The sequence below is a fragment of the Tenrec ecaudatus genome, chromosome 8 (genome assembly GCF_050624435.1).
Source record: "Tenrec ecaudatus isolate mTenEca1 chromosome 8, mTenEca1.hap1, whole genome shotgun sequence".
Lineage (NCBI taxonomy): Eukaryota > Metazoa > Chordata > Mammalia > Afrosoricida > Tenrecidae > Tenrec > Tenrec ecaudatus.
In genome coordinates this window covers 134153484-134178907 of record NC_134537.1, presented here as the reverse complement: position 1 = coordinate 134178907, position 25424 = coordinate 134153484, and the positions used below count along the sequence as shown (strand labels likewise).

The following is a 25424-nucleotide window of genomic DNA, read 5'->3' as shown; positions in this document are numbered from 1 at the left end:
AGGTATGGGAAACCAGAAAGAAAACAGTGCAATCTAACTCCGAGTTTTGTTAGTGGAGACAGATGTTTGTGAAGCTTCAGCACCTTAGACAGCTCACTGCAGGAAGCAAGCGGAGGCCCTTCGCACCCAAAGCTTTGAAATTCCTGTTAGAAATTCTTGGAGCAGAGGGGGATTCACGGGTTTACAGATGTGGTGCTTGATACGGTGACATCGGAATGGTGTGGGCTGAAGTGTCTGTGGTGCCTAGGATCACTGAGCTCTAGCAGCACAGGTAAGAATGCTTCCTTTCCTGATTGGGACCCACGATCGGAAGAACAGCAACTCTGGGAAGGAGGATGCTTCCCCACCTGCTCCTAGCGCCTCCTGCCTTAATCCCTCTCTCCACCTTTGGCTGAAATGCGAGCCTGCTAGCGCGGCAAAGGGAAGCAGAGGAGGAGCCGCAAGACACAGTCTAGCCCGCCAATCACGACCACACTGCAGGGCAGAGTGACAGGCACCTCACAGAGGTAGGCGGTGCTTAGTATTACATCCTTTAAAACAGCACTGAGAAATTGTTGTAAGAGACTGAATGGAATAAAAGGAAGAAAACCTCAGGACCAAGAACAGTCCATTTGTGGATGAGATCTGTGCAGAACCTCGAGTGGACCCTCCAGGTGTTCCTCCAGGGAAATGGCACAGTTTAAGCAAGAAAGAAGGGCCTTTCTCACATGACTCTGACCCACTGGATCGCAGGAGTCACTGGAATGATCTAGGGGAGAGAACATCTTGGGGCAGATGTGGGAGCCAGTAGGACCATAGAATCAACTGCTTCTCTAATCTCCACATAAACTGGTAATGCTTCCCTGGTTAGGAAGCATCAGTGACATGAATAAACTGAGCATCCTTCAGTAATCAAGGTTTGTCTTGTTTTGTTGTTGTTTTAAGTTCAAGAGGCAAAGATAAAGAAATGCAGGAGTCCTAGTGGCTTAGTGGGTAGGAGTTGGGCTGTGATCAGCATGGTCAGCAGTTAGAAACCTCCAGCAGCTTTGCAGGAGAACTAGGGTTCCACTCCTGTAAACAGTCTCTGAAACCCACAGGGGGTCAACTGTGAGTCAGCATTGAGTAATGGCAGCAAATATTGAGCAGAGCTATGTCATAAGAGCGGTTAGTTTTTAGTATATTGTCTTAATGTTCTCTATTGTGCTTTTCTGGTTTCTAATATCCATTGCAATGGCTACAGAGAACTCACTGACAAAATTCATGACTAGAGGACTGCTTAAGGAAATTTAAAAATTGTAATGTTTGCCAGAAATGCTCTGTATAGTTATTTAACAGAACAGGTTACAACTTTCTTTCAAGTCTACCAATAAATTCCCAAAGTGGGGTATATTATTCCACTGGAAATCCTCGACCGGAGAGCATTCAACCCAAATTCCACGCGTCAGCAAATTCCGTTCCCTGAATTAAGTGCCCAGAGACACTCCACTGCACTAAGCTAGAAAGCACTAAGCTCTACTTTCACTGGGCATACGTGCAGACCCACTGCCCCCACCCCTGGCCCAAGGAACTGGCAGGGGCAGCTCAGTCTGCAAGCTGGCCTCCAGCACAGAAGCACTCAGCTTTAGTTGCTCTGTGGATTGTGAAGTCCACCCCTTTGTTTCATGCTCTGACCCCTGGTTCTGCTGTTTCTCTGATGCAATAGCTGTCTTCTGGATCCAGGAGGTTCGCTGCCCATGAATCTTCGATCCAGAGGACTTACTGCTCTCCTGGATCTTGTTGGTAAGGAGATCCTTCCACATGATTCTCAGAGGGTTCGTTTTATACATAGTAGGATGACATTCCAGGGAATCCTGTTCATAATTACTCAAAAGTGGATCCTTCAGGACCTTCCTTCACCTTCATACCAGACCAATGCAGGAAAAGGTCAGTTGGTGAGAATTAAAGACTTGGTTTAGAAGAGTCACATTAAGTAATCCAATGTTCCTCCACTTAGAATATGGCCACAGTTAAGTGTGAGCTCAAAATTCAAACACCTATCTATGGTCTATATATGTCCTTGGCTCACTTTAGAGACATCATTATGATTTGATTGAAGAAAAGTGCATATCATTCCCATCAAGCATATGGTAACTCTATTGATATTATCATTAATTTATCTATTGGTATAGAATTTCAAACACTTTGGAGAAAAGGAAAGTATGTGTGTGTAGGACAGCTTTTTAGACCCAAATACAGGGATTGCTAATTTGTGCAGATAAAAGTTTAAGTGACAGGACACTATTTATATGTACAATGAGGATTAGAGGGAAAAATGTTTTAGTAATTCTCATTCATAAAGCAGAACTATGCCTGCTGGACAAAAAACATCACATAAAAGCAAAGAGAGCATGGAAATGTTGAACACAGGGCAGTCTTGTGTTGGCATTTATTAGACACCCTCAAAGCAAGAGCTTTGAACCAAAGACCAATGACTCCCAAATGCATTTGCATTTGATGATTTTAGCCTTATACAGTATCTTGCCAATTGACTCTTTCAATATTGTAACTCAAGGCTCAAATTTCGCCGTTAGTTTTTATTTGTTTGTTTTTTTCTTTGCTGTTTGAGAGATGTTGAGTGTGTTCTTACTTTTTGATTTTTTAACTACAGGTATATTTTTTATTTCATTATATTTTACATTGTCTTCTCAAGCTTCCAGTATTTATAAATGATCGATTGCATGTTTCATGCATTCCAGATTAAAGAATTTATTAGACTTTTAAAAATGACTTTAGTGGTTTGTCCATTCATTTGAATAAAAGGTATATTAACTGATCTTCCTTGTACAGATACAGATAATCTAGCACAGATAGCATTGTTCATCAAGATAGATGTGAAAATGTTATTTCTGATGATCAACTGTTCCTCCTGCATTTGTCGTGTCCTACACAGTGTACCATTTGATTGTTCCATTCAAGATGAGTGATAAGGTCCATTTCCACGAGACTTTGCCCCTTTAGGCATGCCACTTCAAGTCGGACAATTTCCAGTTTTCCTAGATTAATACTTTGTATGTTCCTCATTCCAATCACTTAGGAATGTTCATAGATGTTTCTTTTCATTTTGCTTTATGCCCCATCAAACAAACAAGGTCCCCAAAGCTTTACTTTTTCAAAGTCATTAAAAGGGAGTCAACTTTGAGCGGGTCTCCTCCCCTCGCCACATTCCATTACCTTCTAATCTGTGGGGCACTTCTACTACCACTACGGCCGACAGTGTCTCTCTGTTATTGATACGGTTTTCAGTGGTTGATTCTTCATAACTGGATCACCTTTCCCCTCTTCCTATTAAATTGTTAGTCAGGACACGCTAAAATCAGTTTACGGAGTGATCCTTCTTACTGGGTGAAATTACTGGGGTCGACATATGCTTCAAGCATGGCAGCAACACACCAGTCATCACATTTTGATAAACTGACAGAGGAGGAATGATTATCTGCTCACTCTACAAATTCACCCTCTACCAAAAGTAAAAATAACATAGAGGAATTTATAGAGCCAATAAATAATGTACTAGTATTTGTTATATTGGATATAACAAAATAAAATTACATCAAATTAGAAAATTGTATAACACATCTTTGAGGTCTTAGTGGCTTATTTTTCTAATATTTGTGATATATTCTTTAAAAGTTACTGATTACAAAATATTAAAAATGGTGAAAATATTAGATTTAAAAAACATTTTCAAGCTAAATTTAACATTTAAAGAAATAGGAACAATCTGTAGAGCTCCAAAGTGAAAAAACAGCCTCAACTCAGCAAGGTCAATGAGAAGCTAAAAGACAGCTCACCTTGGTTGAAGTAGAGATCAGTGCTACCTGATGGGGATGGGATGGGATTGGCTGCATACCATAGAGCTCATGCAAATAATCCAAAGACCTTTTACAGCCAGAGGGCACCGGAATTAACAACTGAGGAGGTGATAAAAAGATGCCCTTATTGTAAAAAAATTGTTAAGGAAATATGTCTGTCAGCTTTCAATTCTAATTGGGGCATACAAGTGTTATTTGCCTAAACCAACTCACACACAGGTTTTACGCCTAAACCTGTTGCTATAAAAATGCCAAACTACTAGTTAAGTGGATGCTGAGATATTGATGCTCCAGATTCTTGGTACAAGCCACAATAGAGCCTCTCTGAAGTATTATGTGTTAAGCCAGGATCTGAATCAATTCCCACAGAGGAAATTCCAAAGAATATATGCCCAATTTTTAAAAATATGAAGAAACAAGCCACTATAATTTGTTGTCCAGAAAGCAACTAAACAGGTTCATGAGTACAAATATTATAGACATTTACATAAATGGCTAGGAAACATTTGTAAATGTTTAATAACTTAAATAAAAATATGGCTACGACTCTAAAATTGGTCAACTCCACCAGAAAAATTGACCAATAGAATATCCATAAATATAAGATGTAATAGCAGACATTAAAAACACATTGGGCAATTTGAAAATCAGATTAAATATACTCAAAAGAAAATTAGTGCATTGGAAGATAGTTCTGAAAATTTATATACCCCATAGCACAGTCAAAAATATTCAACATATGCTTAGAGTTGTAAAGATATGGAGAAAAAAATCATAATTACTAGCAACCATCAAATTTGTGTTACTAAACTAAATGAAACAAGATGTGTAAGATATAAAAGGAACTCTGGCAGGGCTGTCAGTTCGTCATTGAGGTGGTAACTGCCAGGTCAAAGGTGTAACCCCACTAGCTGAACTGCAAGGGAAAGCTGAGGCCGCCTGCCCACAGAGGAATTTACTGTCTCAGACACTATTTACAGTCACTGTGACTCAGGACCAAATTAAAGGCAGTGTCTAGGTTTTTGTTAATCGATAAAGACATGATCGACCTGGTGGAGAAGTGGATATGTGTTGGGCTGTTAACCACAAGATTAGCTATTCAAAACCACCAATCTGCATCATGAGAAACATGAAAATTTCCACTCCCATAAAGATTTACCATCTTGAAACCCAGGGGTTGTTCTAGGACAATGAGTTTGGAATTGTTTGGTGGGCAGGGGCGAGAGGAGGATAATAAAGACAAAAACTAAAACTGTTCTCAAGATCATTAAATAACTAGCTAATAGAAGTGAAAAGAATAGAGTAGGGGAAAAAGAGACAAAACTATAACTAAATTTATTTTGATACAATTGTATAACACTGACAAGGAAGGTCTTCAAAATTATTACAGAGAAAAGCCAGATCAGTAATAAACTGGTGAAGTGAAATTTCTTAATAAGACTCTTTATTCATAATCCCTTTGTGATGTATTATAAATTCTAGCTTTTAAATTAATCTCATTTTTAAGGATGTTCTCTGTGATGCTAATGAGAGGAATAAAGTAGAAGATGTTCTGAATTTCCCCTTTACTAGAGGTTGTGAAATAGTTCACCATATTTTCTTTCCTTGTGGGTATGTAGTCTTGTGAAAGACAAAAATCACGCCTCCATCAAAGGCTATAAAGGCACCGCAGAGAAAGGGGGGAAGGGAGACTCCGGATAGGGCAAGATATGACAAAATAATGATGTATAAATTACCAAGGGCTCATGAGGGAGGGGGGAAGGGGAGGGAGGGGGAAAAAAAGAGGACCTGATGCAAAGGGCTTAAGTAGAGAGCAAATGCTTTGAGAATGATTGGGGCAGGGAATGTATGGATGTGCTTTATACAATTGATGTATGTATATTTATGGATTGTGATAAGAGTTGTATGAGTCCCTAATAAAATTTAAAAAAAGAAAAGGGGAAAAAAAGAAAATGATTAGGGCAAAGAATGTACAGATGTGCTTTATACAATTGATGTATGTATATGTATGGATTGTGATAAGAGTTGTATGAGTCCCTAATAAAATTTAAAAAAAGAAAAGGGGAAAAAAAGAAAGAAAAGAAAATGATTAGGGCAAAGAATGTACAGATGTGCTTTATACTATTGATGTATGTATATGTATGGACTGTGATAAGAGTTGTATGAGCCCCTAATAAATTGTTTTTTTTTTAAAAAGAGTCATCTCAACAAGGAGAGACAATTCCTAGGACCATAAAGGAAAAAGAGCCACCAACAAGCAAGGTTTGTCATCTGCATATTATGACATAATTTTTAGGTTTTTAATACGCTTTCTTCCACTCCTGATGCACTATATGTGGGGAAACTGGGCATCAGGAGTGGAAGAAGACTTATTAACAACTTATAAAATGCAGATGACAAACCTTACTTGCTCAAAGGGACGAGGACTTGAAGCACTTGTTGATGAAGAAGAAAGATTGCAGCCTTCGATATGGATTACAACTTAATGCAAAACACAAACAAAAATCCTCAGAACTGGCCCAATAAGTAACGTCATGATAAACGAAGAAGTGATTGAAGTGCTAAAGAATCTCATCTTGCTTGTATCTAGTCTATGCTTACGGCAGCAGCAGTCCAGGGATCAATAGGTGAACTGCATCGGCTAAATCTGCTCTTAGCTGTCTCTTTGAGGACTAAGATGTGTCTGACCCATGCCATGTGAACATATGAATTCAAGGTCAAGTTGAACACTGATTAAGGAAAAACAGAGACGAATTGAGCATTAGAATTATGGTGCTAGGGAAGAATATTGAAAGTGCCATAGACTGCCAAAAGAACAAAAAAATCAGTATGAAAAGAAGCACAGGCAGAATGACACTGAAAGCTAAGTTTTGTAAGACTGCGTTGCCTATATTTTGGACACGTATCAGGAGAGAACCATCCCTGGAAAAGGACATCATGCTTGGTGAAGTAGAAGGTCAGCAAAAAAAAAATAATAATTCAAACAGTGGCTGTGACAATTGAATCACCTGGAAGGTGAGCATGGCAGAGTGCCCGGTAATTAGAACAAAGTGTTCTTCCATGGAGGGAGGACTGAGTAGAGGCCCAATGTCCATCTGTTTCCTTAATACTTGACATAAATATATAGAGAGAGACTTATATTCCTACCATTATATATTAATATATTTACATATAGACATGACTATATTTATACCTCTAGAGATGTCTTTTGCCTACTAATTCTTTCCTCTATTTCCTTTTACTTTCATCTGTCCCACTATCATGTTTGACCTTCATTCAGCTCTGAGTAGATCCACTTGGCTACATTGCACTTGATCAAACCCCACCGGGCATTCCATACCCTCCTTACTGTAGTTAAGATTTAAGGTCAGAGGTTAAATTTCACCGAGTGGGTCCTGGCTCCAAAGGTCTGGTGATATACTTCCAAAAATCAGTCAGGAAATTGCTCCAAGTTGGAGATGCCTCGTGAGCAACTGAAAACTAGTTATTCCCATAAAGATTTGACAAGTTGCTAAAACTTTATTATGATTCCAATAGTAGTTTCCTTTTCCTAGAGTATTTTTTCTTATTTTTCCATAAATGTGTTTAATATTCAGATCACAGTTTACATGTACATTTCAGAGTTCTTCTACTAACCACTATTCACTAGATATCTCACTGATATTTTTCTACCCATATTCCCTTTATATCCCATCAAAATACATGTAAACATGTATAAACATGTTCACCTGTAAACAGGTGTAGAAGGCGCTAACTTGAGGATTGATCAGTTTTACCATTCTGCTGAGTATCAGATGAGCCATTTCAGAAGCTGGAAGAGGAATCTATGATCATCAAGACAGAACAGCCAACAGTGGAGCCAGCAGTGGAGACCCCTGCCTGAAGAGGGGGAGGCAGCAGAGACACCAGAGGCCACAGCAATAAGACCACAAGAGAACAGAGGAGAAGCAGCCAAGTTATGATGCAGAGCGGCTGGCTTACAGTGAAACTGAGGGTCCTTGGAGAGGAGGCTGGTTTGCATAATGGGGGCCCTTTGGCCATTTACCAGGTAAAGGAGCTTCGTAACATCTGCTCACGGAGGGCAGAATTATGAGAAACCATGTGTGAGAAGACCAAAGAGGGTCGTTAACTTCCCTCCTAACTCTCCATATTTGTGAGCGTTACTGTAATAAATTACCAAACCCAACAAAGAAAGTGCCTTGGGAAGGATGGTTAGGATCAGACTAGATAAGGGAAGAGAGTGTGTGGTGGTATATAGTGGACCTCTGTCTGTGACTGTTGGCCTTAGACTACGGCGATGCTGGATTCTCCTGACTAAAGCCAAGGGAGGTCAGACATGGCCCCGTGCCATGTCCTCAGCATTGTGGTTCTTTTTCATTATAAATGTTCTATCTATTAATTAAACGTGAATATTTCCCTAGGTTTTACATCTTTATGAATGGCATTTCTTAAGATTCAGTATTAATATACCTTAAGGAAATATTGAAGTATTAATATTTTGATAGGTATATAGTAGTATAGAAGTAATATAACTTCTTATGTCAATTACATTTTTATTATTTTCTGTGTAACAGTCCCTATCTGGTGATTTATGATTCTAAATATTTTTCTGTTTACATTATTATTTAGGTATATATATATATAGGAATAATAAAAGTACATAAGAAAAAATATCTAATAACTAATATTTTTACAGAAAAGATTACCTGATATAATGCTTCCGTGTGATCTCTTGACAACTGCTTCTCTGAGCATTGGTTGTGGATGCAAGCAAGATGAAATCCTTGACAACTTTGACCTTTTCTCCGCTTACGGTGCTGTTGCCTATTGGTTCAATTGTGAGAATTTTTGTTTTCTTAACATTAAGTTCTAACCCAGGCTAAAATTTATAATTCTAGCTCTTCATCAGCACGTGCTTCTAGTTCTCCTCACTTTCAGCAAGCAAGGTTGTGTGATCTGCATGTCTCAGGATGTCGATAAGCCTGACAAACCACATGCTGCGTTCTTCTTCATATACGTCAGCATCTCTAATTATTTGCTCACCATACAGATTAGTAAGTATAGTGAGAGGATGCCATCCAGTGGCAGACCTTTCTTGATTCTAAACCTCCCAGCATTTCCTTATTCAGATTTCAGAACTGACTTCTAATCCATGCATAGCCTTCAAATGAGTACAAGAAGCATTTGGGAATTCTCATCTTCTCAAGGCTATTTGTAGTTGCGATCCACAGTTGAATGCTTTTGCATAGTCAATAGAGCACAAATAAGCATCTTTCTGGTTTTCTCTGCTTTTAGCTAAGGCCCATCTGATATCAGCAATGATGGTCCCTCATGCCACATCCTCTTCATCTGGCCTGAATCTCTGGTAACTCCCTGTCAATGTATTACAGCAACCATTATTGAATAATCTGTAGCAAACGTGGACTTGAAAAGATAGCAGTAATATTGTTCTAGAATAAGAGCACTCTGTGTGTCACCCATCTTTGAAATGTGTACAAATCTCGATCCCTTCCAGTTAATTGGCCCAATAGCTGTCTTCCAAATTTCTTGGCATAGACAAGCCTGGAATCGATGACATGGAATTTAGTTTTTTTGTTTTCTGACTAAGGTCTCATCTTTGGATACTATCCCAGACAATATTCTGTTTCTATACAATAAGCCTTCCGTATCTGACAATGTTTCAATGCTATCCATCAGCTTTCAGTGGCTGATTCTGGGGAAGTGGACAGCCTATTCCTTCTGCACTCTGTTCATAGTCTGGAAGCTCTACTGCAAGCTGTTCACTTGATGGGGCCCTGAAACTAACTGAAATGCAGGTAACGTAGCTTCGCAATACACAGGCCACCACAGTACAGCAAACTGACAGACAAGTGGTAGAATTGTTCTGATAGAATAGTCAAATTATCAAATGTCAGAAAATTCCCTGGCTTGCATTCAGTACCTTGTAGATTTGGAGCTCTGTTCTCCATGATATAGAGTATTAACTGACTCAATAATAATGATATTAAGCTATTTTTAGGTGCCATCAAGTCAGCTTCGACCCATAGCCACCCTGTAGACAACTGCAGAAACACTGCCTGGCCCTGCGCCATCCTCACAATTGTTCCTGTGCCTGAGCCCATTGATGCAGCCATCGTGTTAATCCATCTTATTGAAGGCCTTCCCCATTTTACTGCCCCCCTACTTTAACAAATACGATGTCCTTTTCCAGGACTGGTGTCCCCGACAAACCTTATGCATAGTTTCAGTGCATATTCAATATATTAAACTGTGTCATAAATAGTGATAATACAGTACATTCAGGAACCAATGAGTAAAATTAGGATCAAGCTTTTTTTTTCTATGCCGGGTGACACCTGAAATTTATGCTTCCCTATTTCACAAATTTTTGTTAGTTGCAGGAGGCATCTTACCTGTCATCTGGGATGCAGTAACCTCTCAGTTATCCACCTAGTGCTTCCTTGTGGCACCACCAGTGTTCCTTGGTTTGGGGACCAAAAAAACCAAACTCACGCTCATCAAGCCAACATTGACTCATAGTGATCCCCCTGTTGATTTGCAAGACTGTAACGGTTTATTGGAGCATAACATCTAGTCTTTCTCCCACAGAGCTGCTGGTGGTTTTGGACTGCCAACCATGTAGATCTCAGCCTAATGTGTAACCTCTACACCACCGGGGCTCTTGGGTTTTGTGATAGAATATTACTATAACAGCCAAACCATGTCTACTGCGATCAGATTGATTCTGACTCATTAGAAACCTAATCTAGGATTTTGAAGGCTTTAAGTTTTACAGGAGCAGCCTCATCTTTTCCCCATGGATCAGCGCAGAGATTTGAACTGCTGACCTGCAGTTACCAGCCCAGTACACAACCCACAGCATCATCAAGACTCCTTTCGATATTAATACTGACATATGTAAATGCTTTTAATTTTCAGGGTAAATAAAGTAGTATGAGAGTGAAAGTATCTAAATATCAAAAGAAATAAGTGAATTTACATTGTGGTACAATAGTTATTGTTATTATTATTATTATTAATTGCTGTTGAGATGATTTTTTACTTATAGTCACCTCATGTTACAGAATAGAACTGTTCCATAGGGATTTCTTAACTACTTTTTATGGAAGTCAATTGATGGGATTTTCTCTTCTGGAGTGGCTGGGTGTGTTTGAACCACCAACCTTTTGGTTAGAAGCTGTGTGGTAGTTACATAATGTGGTGTCAATTTGGGACTTGGGAGGATTGCGAGTGAAGGAGTGGAGTCTAGTCTGCCAATGAGGTCTAGAACCAATGAGGCCTCTGTGTGGGCCCGGCCTTCCCCTGAGCATGCTGGGAACTCCTGAATTTCCTCCTTGGAGGCGGGGTACATGTATTTTCTCTCTCTCTGCTGACTTCCTGAGAGACTGTCACCTGACAAGGCTGACTCTCTGTGAGGCATCCCTGAGAAAAAACCACATGGCCCTACCCTGATGCAGCCCTGGGAACTGGAGAAGGCATGCAGAGACCCCTTGCCAGCACTAGATGCTTGCAACGCCACTGGGTCCAAAGACTTTATACTCACTGGCCTGTGATCGTCCTGCATTCAGTGTGATTGCAGGTGTTTCACTAGTCTGAAGGGAAATATGTAGATTGGTATTAGACATATGGGTTAATATTGGACATATGGGCTTGGATTGGACTGGGTTGGGTTGCTCTCTTAATGTATAATTACCCTTTATATAAAACTCTCTTATACACACATGCGTTTCTATGGGTTGTTGTTTTTTTTTTCATCTAAGCTACCCAGACTAACACACCCAGGCTTCTGTTAGGGTCCTTAAAAATTGTTATTAAGTGCCATTGAGTTGGTTGTGACTCATAGGAACACTATGTAAAACATAATGAAACACTGCTCAGCCCAATACCATCCTCAAATATATAAATTGTCTCCATTAATTTTATCATCATAAGAGTAATTTAAAACTAGCCATATTTTAAACAAGGTATACTGTAAAAAAACTTTTAGATTGCCTTTATACACTAATTTCTATTGTATATTTCTTCTCTGAAATGATCGTTTTATTTCTTTTGATTTTAAAATACTGTTTTATTGATATATAGTTTACATATCTTATTATCCAATACTTATATTAAAAAGAATTGTGCAATCATCACCAAACAATTTTAGAACATTTTCTTCTTTCTGTTTTTTTTGAAACAATTTTATTGGCAAGTAAGTTACATATCATATTCAAATTTTGTAATTGTCACCTGTGGAGCACACAAGCTAATTTGCTTCTTCCATGTGGACTTAGTTGACTCCGCGCTTAGATGGCTGCTTGTTTAAATACAAGCCTTTATAAGTCCAGATGCTGTGACACCATCAGCTTTGTTTCCCACACTTTGCTGTAGCACCCTTATCACCAGTGATCATGTCATGAAGGTGAGTATCCAACAGGGCCATGAAGTAAGAACTGATTATTCTTAAGCTGGGGCTAGCTGAAATAATCTTTTAATACTATTTAATTTATGCTTTATTTTGCTTTTCAATATTTTCTATATTTTTAATAAAGCACTTAAACATATATACATTGCTTTGAAAAATATTCTCTCCACTTGGATTTTATAATAATTTTCCAATAAATAACTCCTTGTTTTGCTAACTTTGTATTTAATATTGAAATATTAAAGTAGTTGAAAACTACTTTATGATGATGGTAATTTGCAGTGGAAACTTTCAAAAGAGTTCCAAACTCTTAAGTGTTTTTGTTTTACATGTTGTGAATTATCTGTTTAGAGAATAATGTGATTCATGGAATTTATATATAATTTTGTGCACTTACTTGTCTGAAACTATTATGCTTTCTTTCTCTGTAAGCACAGCATTTAAGTTATTGCTAGGATTATTACTTGAAATCTTGAACAGTTTTTTTTCTATTTAGAATCAGTTCACAGAATGCTCACTGAATTCATCTACTTTCATTTTTTCTACACATTATGTAAATCTAAAATTGTTACAACCTCCATAATTATCACATTTGTTAATTTGAAAAATAAATATTTAGCCCCTCTCTTGAGAAACTTTATTTCAACACCTCACCATCTATCCAGCCAAGAAATCTAGTTACTTCTCCTCTATACCATGGAATTTCAGGAGGTGTAAATGATTAAATACTAAACTACTATTGCAAATGTGGACGTTTGATTCATCCAGATAGAGCTCCGAAGAAAAGGCCTCTGCTTTCAAGATTCAGTGTAGTTTTATTCTGCAGCCTACGAGACTATCATGAGTCAGAGAGGACTTACTGGTAACTGGCTTGTGTATCTTTGTTTTTCTTCCTTTGTTGTTTTTGGTTTTGTTATGGCTGATGTGGTTTTCCTTTGTGTCATATACACATATCAATTATAAAATGTACCGTAAGTATGACAATTGTTAGTTACCTGCTAATCTCTCCATTTAGACTGGAATCTCCTTTACGGGCAACAGCTTGCTTTGATCTACCATGTTGAAGTGGCTATGCTCCATCAAGTTGGTTCAGCCTGATACCAACACTGTAAACAATGGAATGAAGCACGTGTCATCCTCACAATTGTCGTGTTTGACAATTGTTACAGTGACTGTATACGTTCATCTCATTCAGCACCTTCCTCTTTCTCTGACCCTCGACCACATGTTCAAAGTACGTAGAGTGAAGTCTCCCCATCCTCGCCTCTGAGGAGCATACTGGCTGTACTTCTTCCAAGACAGACTTGTTTGCTCTTTGGGTAGGACGAGGTGCTTTTAATATGCTTCACTAGCACTGTAATCTAAATGTATCAATGCTTCTTTATTCAAAATCCTACTTCACATAAATATGCGTTGATTGAAAATATAACAATTTTGGTAATTTACTCCTCAAAATAACCTCCTTGCCTTTCAACACTTTAAAGAGATCATGTGCAGCAGATTTACCCAAAGCAACGCATCTTTTGATCTCTTGACTACTGCTTTGAGGAGGTTTGATTGTGGATACAATTAAGAAAAGCATCCTTGAGATTTTCAACTTTTTCTCAATTTATCATGATGCTGTGAGGATCTGGGTTCTCTTTATTTGGACTTGTAATCTACATGTATGGCTGCAATCCTTGACTTTCCTGTCCTGTATAATACATCCTTAAAATCCTCTCCAGTGCTTGGCAGAGAATATATGTTTAACCGTCTTTAGAGAAAATCAGTAAACAGTTGTACATTTTCAGTAACAACTGATAAAATAAGATTTTTTTGTAAGTTGGGATTTTTATTTAGGGTAATTGATGTGCCTTCATGCAATTTTGACAAAACTGACAGATGGTCTACATACCAATTCAGCCTGTTTTATAAAAAAACATATTTTTCATATTAAACAGATACCACTGAAACAGATGTTGCTAAATTAGGTGATTGAAACAAATAAAAAATTGTCTTGATATCATATGTATAAAGAAAAAGACATGTTTTCATAATGACAGTTTCAAACGTGTGGTCCAATTTGTTAATATTCCAATTCTTCCCAATGCATTATTAATCTTAGTGACTTTTTTGAAGTTTTAATTAACTAGAATATATTTAATATGCATTTTACTTTCCTTATGCTCCTGGAGGGAAAGTATTAGAAACATAAATAATTTAAGAGGATAAAATTTAAATCATTGTAGATTTTTATTATATGTGTTCTTACTATATGATTTAATATAAGAAAAATATTATTTTCTAACACTAAAAATATTTAGGGGACTGTCAGAATCCATATGAAGAAATTTTGCATTGATCAAAATGGCTCAAATTAAAGCCTTGACAATGGCACAGGCTATGAATTTAATTGTGCCCTCCACCTCCATCTATGTGTGGTAAATCCCAACCCTCTGAATGTAAACCCATTTGAGACTAGGACCTTCTTTGCTATTTTGCTGTGGATATGCCAGTGTGGAGTGTGTTTTACACAAATCACTTCTGAGATTGAAAACAAGCATATCAGGCATCGAGAAAAAAAAGCCTAAGTAGTGGTAGACAGATACACACCACATGAAGACTGACAAAGAACCAAGGAATGAAATCTAAAATGAGAAAGAACCACCCCCACAGCTGCCAGAGAGACAGCCTTTCCCTAGGATTGGTGCATTGGTTAGGACTTCTTGTCCCCTAATTGGAGGAAACGAAATCTTGTTCATTGGTGGCCCTTGTGCTATAGCAACCTAAAGAAATGAAGACACACTCAGTCCCTGTTCTCACTAGCTTTAGTTAATAATATACAAAATAAATATTATAATTCATTTTATATATTTCCTTTTGCTGTTCATTTTCTACACACATTTTGAATGATTTAGAATAAACTTTGAAACTCCCATTGCTATTTTTATAGATATTGTAATTCAATTACTATTTGATTTTATCTTCCAAGAAAGATGTTCAAAGTTTTTGTAACATAGTTAATTTTTATTATCACATTCTAAACAAAAAATTTATTGAAATATAGTTCAAATTCATATCCTAAAATCCACCCTTCAGAATATACATTTTGCTTTTATTCAGTATCTAGACACAGTTGTGCAACCATCGCCACTATGATTTTGGATCATTTAGATCACACCAGGAATGCCATACCCATTAGCTGACCCTTTCCATTCGCCATGTCTCCCGCCTCTGGAAACACTAATGTATTTCCTTCCTCATGAAGAGCCCAACTGGAGACAGTGCATATAAGTGGGATTATATAATGTACTGATTTTGTGATCAAACCAAACTCCAAACTCACTATTTTCTCTATTTCAACTCATAGCAACCTTATAGGACAGGGTAGAACTACTCATGTGGATTCCCAAGACTATGATGCTTTATGGGAGTAGAAGATTTTATATTTCTCCTGAATTGGAGTCCATTGTACCACCAGGACTTTCTTTTACTGAGCACACTCTTGTTAAGATTTGCTGTAATTTATACAGATTCGGATTTCCTAAACTAGTTGGCATCCAGCAAATGTAGATTCTTAAAACTGTATTTGAAAGAAACTTAAAACCTAACTTGTTCTTAATTTGTGGTTCGTTTGGGTTTTTTTAGGTTTAGGGATTCCCCCAGCTCACCTTTCAAATTCCTGAATATTTTGTTCTGTGGAGGAGGCTTCAGTTGATCCATGGCTGTAGAAATGTGTGAATCATTTCTAGATGGCAGTGGGGGACTATATAGATATATAACTGAATATGAGAAGTGGGAAGCAAATAGTAAAACAGAGTCAAGCCATGTAAAGTAGATGATAACTGAGCTTCATATCAGTTCCTCAAGTTTACCGAGCTATAGAATTCATTGCTGTTCTTTCTGCTAAGAAACACTGGTAGTACAGTGGTTGATTAGTTGGGCAGCTAATCTCAAGATGTGCAATTAGAACTTACCAGCCTGGAGATGAGGCTTTCTGTTCCAGTAAAGACTTATAGTTTTAAAAATCCCAAGAAGCAGTTGTGCTTCACTCTATGGTGTCATGGAGTTAGAATCAGCTCCACAGTAGTGGGTTCTTCCCTCTCCCTGGGACACTCGCCTGCCTGCGTGGTAATGTCAAGATTCTGTAGTTTTCCTGACCACCATGTGCAAAGAGAACTATACTATCACCTCTGTGACAGTCTATCATCACCTAGTGTATTAACTTCATAGTAAATGAAAACTTTAATTCACTTACTTTCTGTCTTCTCTCCTGAAAGATAAGCTCCATAGAGAAGTACTTATTTTTTACTTTGTATTGCTATAACTCAATTGCTTTAAAAAAATACCTGACACTAGATATATGCTCATTAAATACTTGAATTCAAATGTAATACGACTGCAAGTTAGCTTCGGTCGTAAGGAAGTTTTTGAACATAATGTGATGTTTGTAATTTAGCTTTATCTCCTATTTTTCTTACCCACATTGATAGGATGCAGCATCATAGTGAAATAAAAAAATACAACTAAGGGGAGATAAAATTTCATGTAATATTGTGTCATGGCTCAGTGAGTCAATTTTGACTCACAGTGGTCCCCTAAGGCAGAGTAGAACTGCCCCCACGATGCATTTAGACCAGAGTTCTTATGGAACCAGATCAACTGGGCTTACTTCTGTGGGAAAACTGAGTGGAATCAACACAAGGTTTTGTTGAGTGGCTGAGCACTCAGTCATTGTGACACAGGGCTCGTGTGTGTCTATGATACGAGATATCAATGAATTGAGAACATGGAACAAGGACAAGGTTTATGCATTGCTGAGGCCAGGATGCCAATGTTGGCAGCTCTCTTGGCATGGTTGTAGGGTCCACAGCATGGATAGTCCATGTAATTGTTGCAGGCCTCAGCACCAAATCAGTCAATGAGGCAAATATCAGAATTGTAGCCACTGTACGAGCAGTGATGTTTCTGAGCTCATTGATCACTTAGTCGGCATTTGGGATATAGCAGTAACTGGGATATTTACTGAGCAAAAAAAGAGGAAGAAATGCTAAAACTTATAGTAACCACAGAGACAATTGACTTCTAGGAATATTCAGCATGAATCTTCCAGAAACTGCTTAAAATTATCTAGGAAGAAATTGAGTAAAGGTGACTTCATTGGAGAACAAACAGGAAGAAGCCGTGTAAAGGATAATTTGTGTATGAATTCACTTTTAATTTTTCCTTGTTAGGGCGAGGAAGTCACAGAAACACAAATTTCCTATAGGGGCAGTGAATTGCTTAATTTATTTAATTATTTAATTCTTCTAACCAAAGTCTCTACCTTCCACAAGAAACTTGTCCTGCGTAAACCTGTTAAGATGAATTTACCTGCACTGAATTGTGAGCAGAATTCTTTGCACTGCCATCTTGCTTCACATAAAATGTTCCTTCGGAGAACCCGGGAGAGGGATCTCATTACCAGCAAGAGCCAGAAGTGGAGCACCTCCTCTGGACCCAAGATTCCTGCAGAGTGGTCCTTTGGGATCCAAAAGGCAGATATAACTTCAGCTGAGCAGCAGCAGAACCAAGAGCCAGAGTATAGAGCAAGAATGGCGGCCTCTCATCCCCCAGAGCAAGCCAAGCAGAGGGCTTTCATGCAGGTAGGATGTCTTGTGGAATTGGATATTTCTCAGCATTTAATTGGGTTTCTTGACCCCTGGATGAGTGGCTTAGGGCTGAGACTTACTGGAGTGGGGTGTATCTGGTACTTAATTCAAGGACCTGTGATTGGGAACCACTGATTTTAAACTGAATTCTTCTGGTTTGAGGTTTAAATTAGATGATAAACCCCTTTGGATATTTATTAACAGACCTAAAGAACTTTATGTGTCCTGATAAATAACTCAACCCTGCAGATTTCTCATTGGCATTATAACTTGTTAAATTATTGAATTAATAATCACGCATTTTGTCTGTGAATTCTGTGTAGCCTATGCAAAGGATATTAGAACCTAGAGCGAAAAAGAAACTGCTAATTAAGACACAGCATTCCTTTTGCAAATATCTAGTAAGATTTCCTCAATGAGGGAGAGATCAAGAGACAAAAACAACAACCCATGCTTACCCTTCTCTCGTGTATGTGTTATTTTGTTGTTCTGTGGTGACTTGTGTGTGTTGCTGTGATGGTAGAAACCATGACACTGGTGTTTCAAATGCCAGCAGGGTCCCCTGATATGAAATGCTTCTGTGGAACATGCAGACTAAGAACAGGCCACCAAGAAGGAACCGGCCCCCCACTTCAGGGGTAGAAGCCACTGAAAACCTTATGCGTGTAATCAAAATATTGTCAGATATTGCAGTCCACGTGTATGGAAGCCAAGCATTGTGAGAGATGGTTCCAGGCTCCGGGAAGCTGCTGTCTCGAAGTAGAGTCGATCAGTGCTGACGTGAATGGAGTGAAGCTGGTGGGGGTGAACGCTTCAGGATCTTCACTTGCAAATGGGACAGAGCTCAACATGAGAAGATACAGTTGCATAAACTCATTACTCCAAACTTGAAATGTATAAAGTGTCAATCTAGGAAAACTGGAAGTACCCAAAGATGAAATAGACAACATAAAGATCGATATCCTCCCACTAGAGAGTGGAAACTGGCTTGTATTTGGCCATGTTGAATCTGAAAGTAATATGGTTTACTAGACCATGATGACACAATCAAGAAGCACGACATTGCGTTGATTGTCAAAAAGGACCTTTCAAGATTGAGTGTTAGCTCGGTTGTGAACGACGCCAAGCTCAAAGTGCCCACTACTCAAGCAACAAAGTTAGAAAAAATATACTGGCTGTTCTTAACTTTGCTCCGTAGACCAAGGAAAAAGCCAACTTGAAGGAATACCTGTACAGGTTGAGATGAAAGCCACTGTGTGTGTGTTTGCAGTAGGAAGTTTCCCAGGGCAGTGTCTCCCCTCAGACACAACGGAGTAATCTTCAGTCTCAGTGTTGCTGACCTTCACAGAACGTTAGTGCTGTGGTCGTATGTTGATCCATTTGTTATTGTACAGTATTTTGCACTTTATTTGCATAAAATATCAGAGACATAGCCCCAAAGAAAGTGATACTAGCTAGAAAGCTAAGTGGAAAACTGTAGCAATCACCATAGAGTTAAAAAAAGAAATCATTATGAAATTTGAATCCGGTAGCTGCTGATCTGATTTGTCAGTTGAACACAACATGGCTAAGACAATATTCTCAATATTTGGGGCTGCAAGTGTGATTAAAGTGGCTGATGGAGTGAAAAGTGTGCAGTTGTTTACTACAAAACAAAGAATGTAGACCATCGAATAGGTTGAAAAATTACTGTCAATTGGGATAAATTGGAAACAACTCAATTGGTATAGAATATATCAGAGACAATGACATACTAGAATACTAAAAGCCTCCATAATGGATTAAAGTTTGGAAAATGAATTTATAAGTGTAATTGTTAGGTTGCAGAACCAATTATTTTATTTCCTTTAAAAAACGTGCATTATATTCAAATTAAACATGAGACTTGAATGATACTCAGTTCTTATCAAGTGCCATTTAAAAAAAAGAGAATCGTATATATTTTTTCTTCACGTGGCAATCCAACAAGGAAGATGTCTTTTCTAGTTTGATGAGGAGATGCATCCAGTGGTCCCTGTCGACCCTCCTGGTTTTGAGGGAATGAGGACACATACATCCTTCATACAAAATGATTCTGCAGATCACAGTCCAACTCGTAACCGCTGGACCACCCGGGCTGGGACCACAAAATAATTCTGTAGCAGGTCTGAAGGAGCAGAACTTCTCTCCCAAGATACAAGGATGAAAGTCCAACTAGCAGGAAGTTAGCGACTTGTACAGTTAACGTGTTTCCTTCAACAGACAGTGAAGGTATTGCTTTGTATTCCTTCTACATTGTGGCTGGTGCTGCCTGAATTAAGAAGAGTGACCCATGTTTCCTGTCCATACCTTGGCAGTAACACACTTTCAACTCTAGGTATCTTTAATTTGGGGGGGGGGGGGGCATGACTCCTTTCCCATTATAAGAAAGCCCACTTCCTCCAGACACGGGCCAAGCAGCTATATGTGTAGGCCTCCACACTGTCCTCAGGCTGCGATGAAGGCCAGCCTGCTTGGTAGGGGGTGCTTCAGAGGCTGCCTGGTTCCCCAGCTGTGGGAGTGGGTGGCTGGGAGCTTATGCTGGAGACCAGCTACTGGAGTAGCTCTCAGGTGAGGGTGGGGGGGGGAGCAGAGAGCAGGGGAGTGGCTGGGCGCTGGCCTGGGTGCTGAGTGGGATGGTTTCAGTGAAAAACTGAATAGATGTTGGGATGTTCCTGCCTAACTTCGGCCCCCAGGATGCCTGGGAGGTGGTTTGCTGGTTTCCGGAGTGATGGAGCCGGGCTTTGAAGAGCTCCGAGCAGAGTGTGAGGGCAGGGAGCAGCAGAATTCTGAGCTGGGCTGACGGAAAGCTGGTGGGAGCCTGCAGGCGCCTCAGCCTGGTTTGGGTCAGTACTTAGGTGGCCTCTGCTCCTTCCTGGTGCGGGCATCGCAGCAGACACGGAATCTTTGCACACTGGAAGACTGCCTCTGCCAGGGTTCAGCCCCTGTTCCAGTGTGCCTACGGATGAGATGACAGCCCCTCCCCCTGTGCTACTTTCAGCGCAGAGCTCTGGGGAGAGGACTCTGGGCCTGCAGGAGCCAAAGTGCTACCATCTGTAGGTGGGAGACGTGCTGGAAAACTGGGTTAATGTGCTTCTATTTAGCGTGTCACCTCGCCAGTGGGTTTAGAAGTCCATAAGCTTCACACCAAACTCCTTAACCAAGTTCCCTTCCATGACTGCCATGCTGGCAGGCTGCTTTCTCTCGAGTCCCCAGTCAGAATCATTTCCAGTGTGGGATGAGTGATTGGATTTCAGGATACTGAGAGGTGCAAATGTGTCTGAGAGGTTAAATTCGACCTGTGCAGGGAAGAGCCAATGGGCTGTGCAGGGAAGAGCCAATGGGCATGCTGAACGATAGGTTCAATTGCCACAACCACCTGAACGGATATGGCTGCTGCCACTCTCAAACATGTTCCTTCGTGTGGGGCCCATGATAAGTTAGGGCCTAAGACATTTGCCATATGGCTGGGAGTCGTTTTATGAATGTCACTGGTCTGAGCCAGCTTTGCGAGGAACTTGATTCATACCCAAAGTTAACAAAATGTTGCGGTGGCAACTTCTGACATATTCTCCATGAAGCTTGACGACTTTTGTCTTGCTCTTGCACTCTGGCAACTTGGGCCTATTCTTCAGACAGATAAAAGGTCATCAAGGGCTCAGGGTCCTATGCCCCTAAAGAGGACGTTAAAACACCTGCTACAGCATAGGGGTCGGACTGGAACTCACCCAGCAGTCTAAGGCAGCTTTAAGTTTCTCTAACTTGGAAACCCAGGCCCAAAGAAGAAAAGGCCCTGCTCCTGTATGCGCATTTCCAGGAGCGGAATGACACAGGCTTCGACAGGAACTGCAATTTCATACCCACTCTGCTTCAGGCGTTCTCCCAAAGGCTGACTTCGCTGATGGGCTCACATTGCAGGAAGAGCCTTTGCTAAGACTGACAATGCTTCTCTATGGTGATCTGCTTGAGCTTCTAATAACGTAACAAAGAATTTACCAGACTCTCCTTTTGGGGCCATAAAGTTGTACATGTTGTTCCACACACGCTCTGTCTTCAGCTTCAGTCACTACCTTCTGGAGGGAACCTATTTTTGATGGAAGTCCCTGCAAGTTGGTTCCTGAAGATTTGTGAGCTCAATTCCATCTGTTGGTGTTACTTTACGCTCTTTTTACAAAGAATTGCTGTGGTGCTTTCGGTTCCATATACTTTTATCTCATTCCATGGGAAAGGAATCCTGGCTTGACCACAGACCATCCAAAATGAAGAGTGAGCAGCTCTATCTACGCCATCAGTATGTCACGGTCATCCTTTGGGATAGGTTTCAGAGTAGCTTCAAGACATATAATGGGAACTGTGGGATAAGGGAGACAGCAGTCAATGTATGATATGAAAATAATAATTTATAATTTATCAAGGGGCCACGAGTGTCGGGGTAGGGGGGTTGATACCTAGATCCTTCAATAGAAAATAAATGTCTAGAAGACAATGATGGCAACATATGTATAAATGTGCTGGATACATTTGCTGTATGGCTTGCTACAAGAACTGTAAGAGTACTCAGTAAAATGTTTATTAAAAAAAAAAAGGCCTACCCTAAGGATCGAGGATAGTATTGTTTTCCTAAACGTGTTTATATCCTGCTCTCTTTAGTGCTGGAATATGAGCCCCTTACATTATAAAGAATGGTGGTGTAATAGGGAGGTGATCCGCTGCTAACCAAACTGTCAGCAGTTTGAACCCAGAGGTTGCTCCACGGGAGAAAGACATGATAATCCCCTGTGGAGGGATTGTAGCATTAAAAAGAGAAGGAGGCTGTTCTAGTCTATATTGTAGAGTCTGTGGAGCTGAAAAGGCTCTATGACAGCGAGTGTCCTGTTACTTACATTGGAAGCATCTCTCTTATTTCCACAGTGGACTCCTCTAGCAATGATCATGAAGATGCTGCAGAGCCCAAAACATTTTGTTATGTTGTCAGTGTGGAAATTTTGTGCAAATTAAAAATAACAAGCTATATATTGAAGGTTGTTCTCAATTTTTTCTCTTTGTGTAAGTACTTATATAGGGTGATTGCATTGATTTTTTGTCTTCATTATTTAGTGTCCTACTTTCACATGTGGATGAGGTGACTGAAAATACCCTGGCTTGAGTCAGGCACACCTTAGTCCTCAAAATGGCATCCTTGCTCTTCAAGACTATAAAGAAGCCTTGTAAAGAAAATTTACCCAATGTAATGTGCAGTTTGGTTTTTTTTTTTTTTTGACTGCTGCTTCCATGAGCATTTATGACGAATTCAAGCAAGACAGAATCCTTGACAACTTCAATATTTTCTTCACTTTTGCTGATGTTACCTATTGATAGTGATCATTTTAGTTGCTTTAACATTGAGCCTTCAATGTCAGGCTGAAGATTTCATCTTCATCAGCAAGTGCTTCAAGTACTGTTCATTTTCAGTAACCAAGGTTTTGTCATCTGCAAACCACAGGTAGTCCATAAGCATCCAACAAACCCGATGCCTTGTTCTTCTTCATTTAATCCAGCTTCTCAGAATATGTTCTCAGGTTACACATAGAATAAGTATGGTAACATGATGCACATCTCTGTAACTCACCTTTCCTGATTTTAAACATGCAGTATTCTCTTGTTCTCTTCAAAAATTGCCTTCTGATCCAGGTAGAGGTTCCACGTGAACACATGAAGTGTCATCGAAATGCTATTCTTCTCAATGCTGCCCATAATTTTTTATGATCCACACAGTTGAATGTCTTTTCATAGTTTATAAAAATACAAGTATCTTTCTGGAATTATCTGTGTTCAGCCAAGATCTACCTGACTTCAGTAATAATCTTCTGTATTCCATGCCTTTTTCTGAATCCAGGTTGAGTTTCTTGTGACTCTTTCTCAATGTATGGCTGTAACCTTTGTTGAATTACTTTTACAACATTTTATGTACCTGTAATATTAGTGATATGGTTTGATAAGTTTTTAATTCTGTTTGGGTGCCTTTCATCAGGATGGATACAAATATGGATATTTTTCCAATCATGTAGCAAAGTAGCTGTCTACCAAATTTCTTGGCATAAGTAAATGAATGCTTTCAGTGCTTCATCAACTTGTTAGGATATATCTGTCGGCATTACATCAATGCCTGGAGTCTTGGTTTTTGCTAATGCGTATAGTGCTGCTTAGAATTCTTTTCTCAGTATCATTGGTTCTTAATTATATGCTACCTCTTGAAATGGTTGGATGTACACCTGTTCTTTTTGGTTACAGTGTCTCTCTGTATTCCTTCCATCTTCTTTGGATGCTTCCTGCGTTGTCAAACCTGTGCCCACCGAATCTTTTGACATTGCAAGTTAAGGCTTGGTTTTTGGCTTCACTGTTTCAGCTTGATAGATGCGGAGCATGTTGACATTCCCAGCGGCCCTTTGAAATTTTCTATTTTATTCTTTTCTTCATCATTTTTTTCTGTTTGCTCTCGCTACTCAAGAGTCAGTTTCAGAGTCTCTTTTGCATTCATCTTGATCTTTTAATTCTTGCCATTGTATCGACCTTTTGTTTTCTTCGTATATGAAATTCTTGGTATCACCTCATAGCTTCTCAAGTTGTTTTGAGACTGGGACCTGCCCCATTCCAAGAGTCAGAGCACACAGACCGCTTCAGTCTCATGCTATTGGTGGGCTATTTAAAAAAAAAAAACATTTTATTAGGGGCTCATACAATTCTTATCACAATCCATACATATACATACATCAATTGTATAAAGCACATCTGCACATTCCCTGCCCCAATCATTCTCAAAGCATTTGCTCTCCACTTAAGCCCTTTGCATCAGGTCCTCTTGCTGCCAACTCATGTCTAGGAGAGAACAAAGCCATAGGGTGAATTCAAAAACCATAGAGTTAATACTTCAAGCTTCTGTTCCCATAACTTGCCAGCTTACTTACCCATGGGCCCTTTGCCGTCGCAGTATGAATCAGCTAAACCTAACCCTGCACATCTCCCATCACTCCTCCAAAAAAACCCTGCAAGCTCACCACCACCATATAGGTGCGGTAGGGACTCAGTTTGGGGATAGGAATCCACTGAGTCATGTGTCTGCACAACAATAAAATACTTCCTTTGTCACAACCGCTTGGTGTTGGCTACACCTTCCGAGTGTCTCAAGTAACAAACTGTCATTAGTGTTCAATGAGTCAAATCTATTCCTAAAGTGTTATTGAAATTCAGGTGGAGCATGCCCAGTGGTCTTTATGGCTGACTGAGGCTCACCTAGTTATCTGCAGCAACCTCCTGTAGGGTCCTCCAGGCATGGAGCGGGACAACCCCCCTGGTCCCTGCTACTCACTACCTAACTAGGTGACAATTCTCTAGCTACTTCCTACTGGGAAAAGGGACACACCCTTCTGACCCTGTTGGAAGGGCTGTCTACTCAGGGTCCACAATGGGTGAGGTTGGGGTGGGCCGGGAGCTGGTGGGTCTGGAGTGGAACAATTGGCTGAGACATTGGTATTCTGACGA

At 39.6% G+C, this 25424-nt stretch overlaps 1 pseudogene; it reads right to left on the bottom strand.

Moving 5' to 3' along the window:
- Positions 1-20585: 20585 nt before the first annotated feature.
- Positions 20586-25424, bottom strand: part of LOC142455541 (rho GTPase-activating protein 17-like) — a 43872-nt pseudogene continuing 39033 nt past the window's right edge.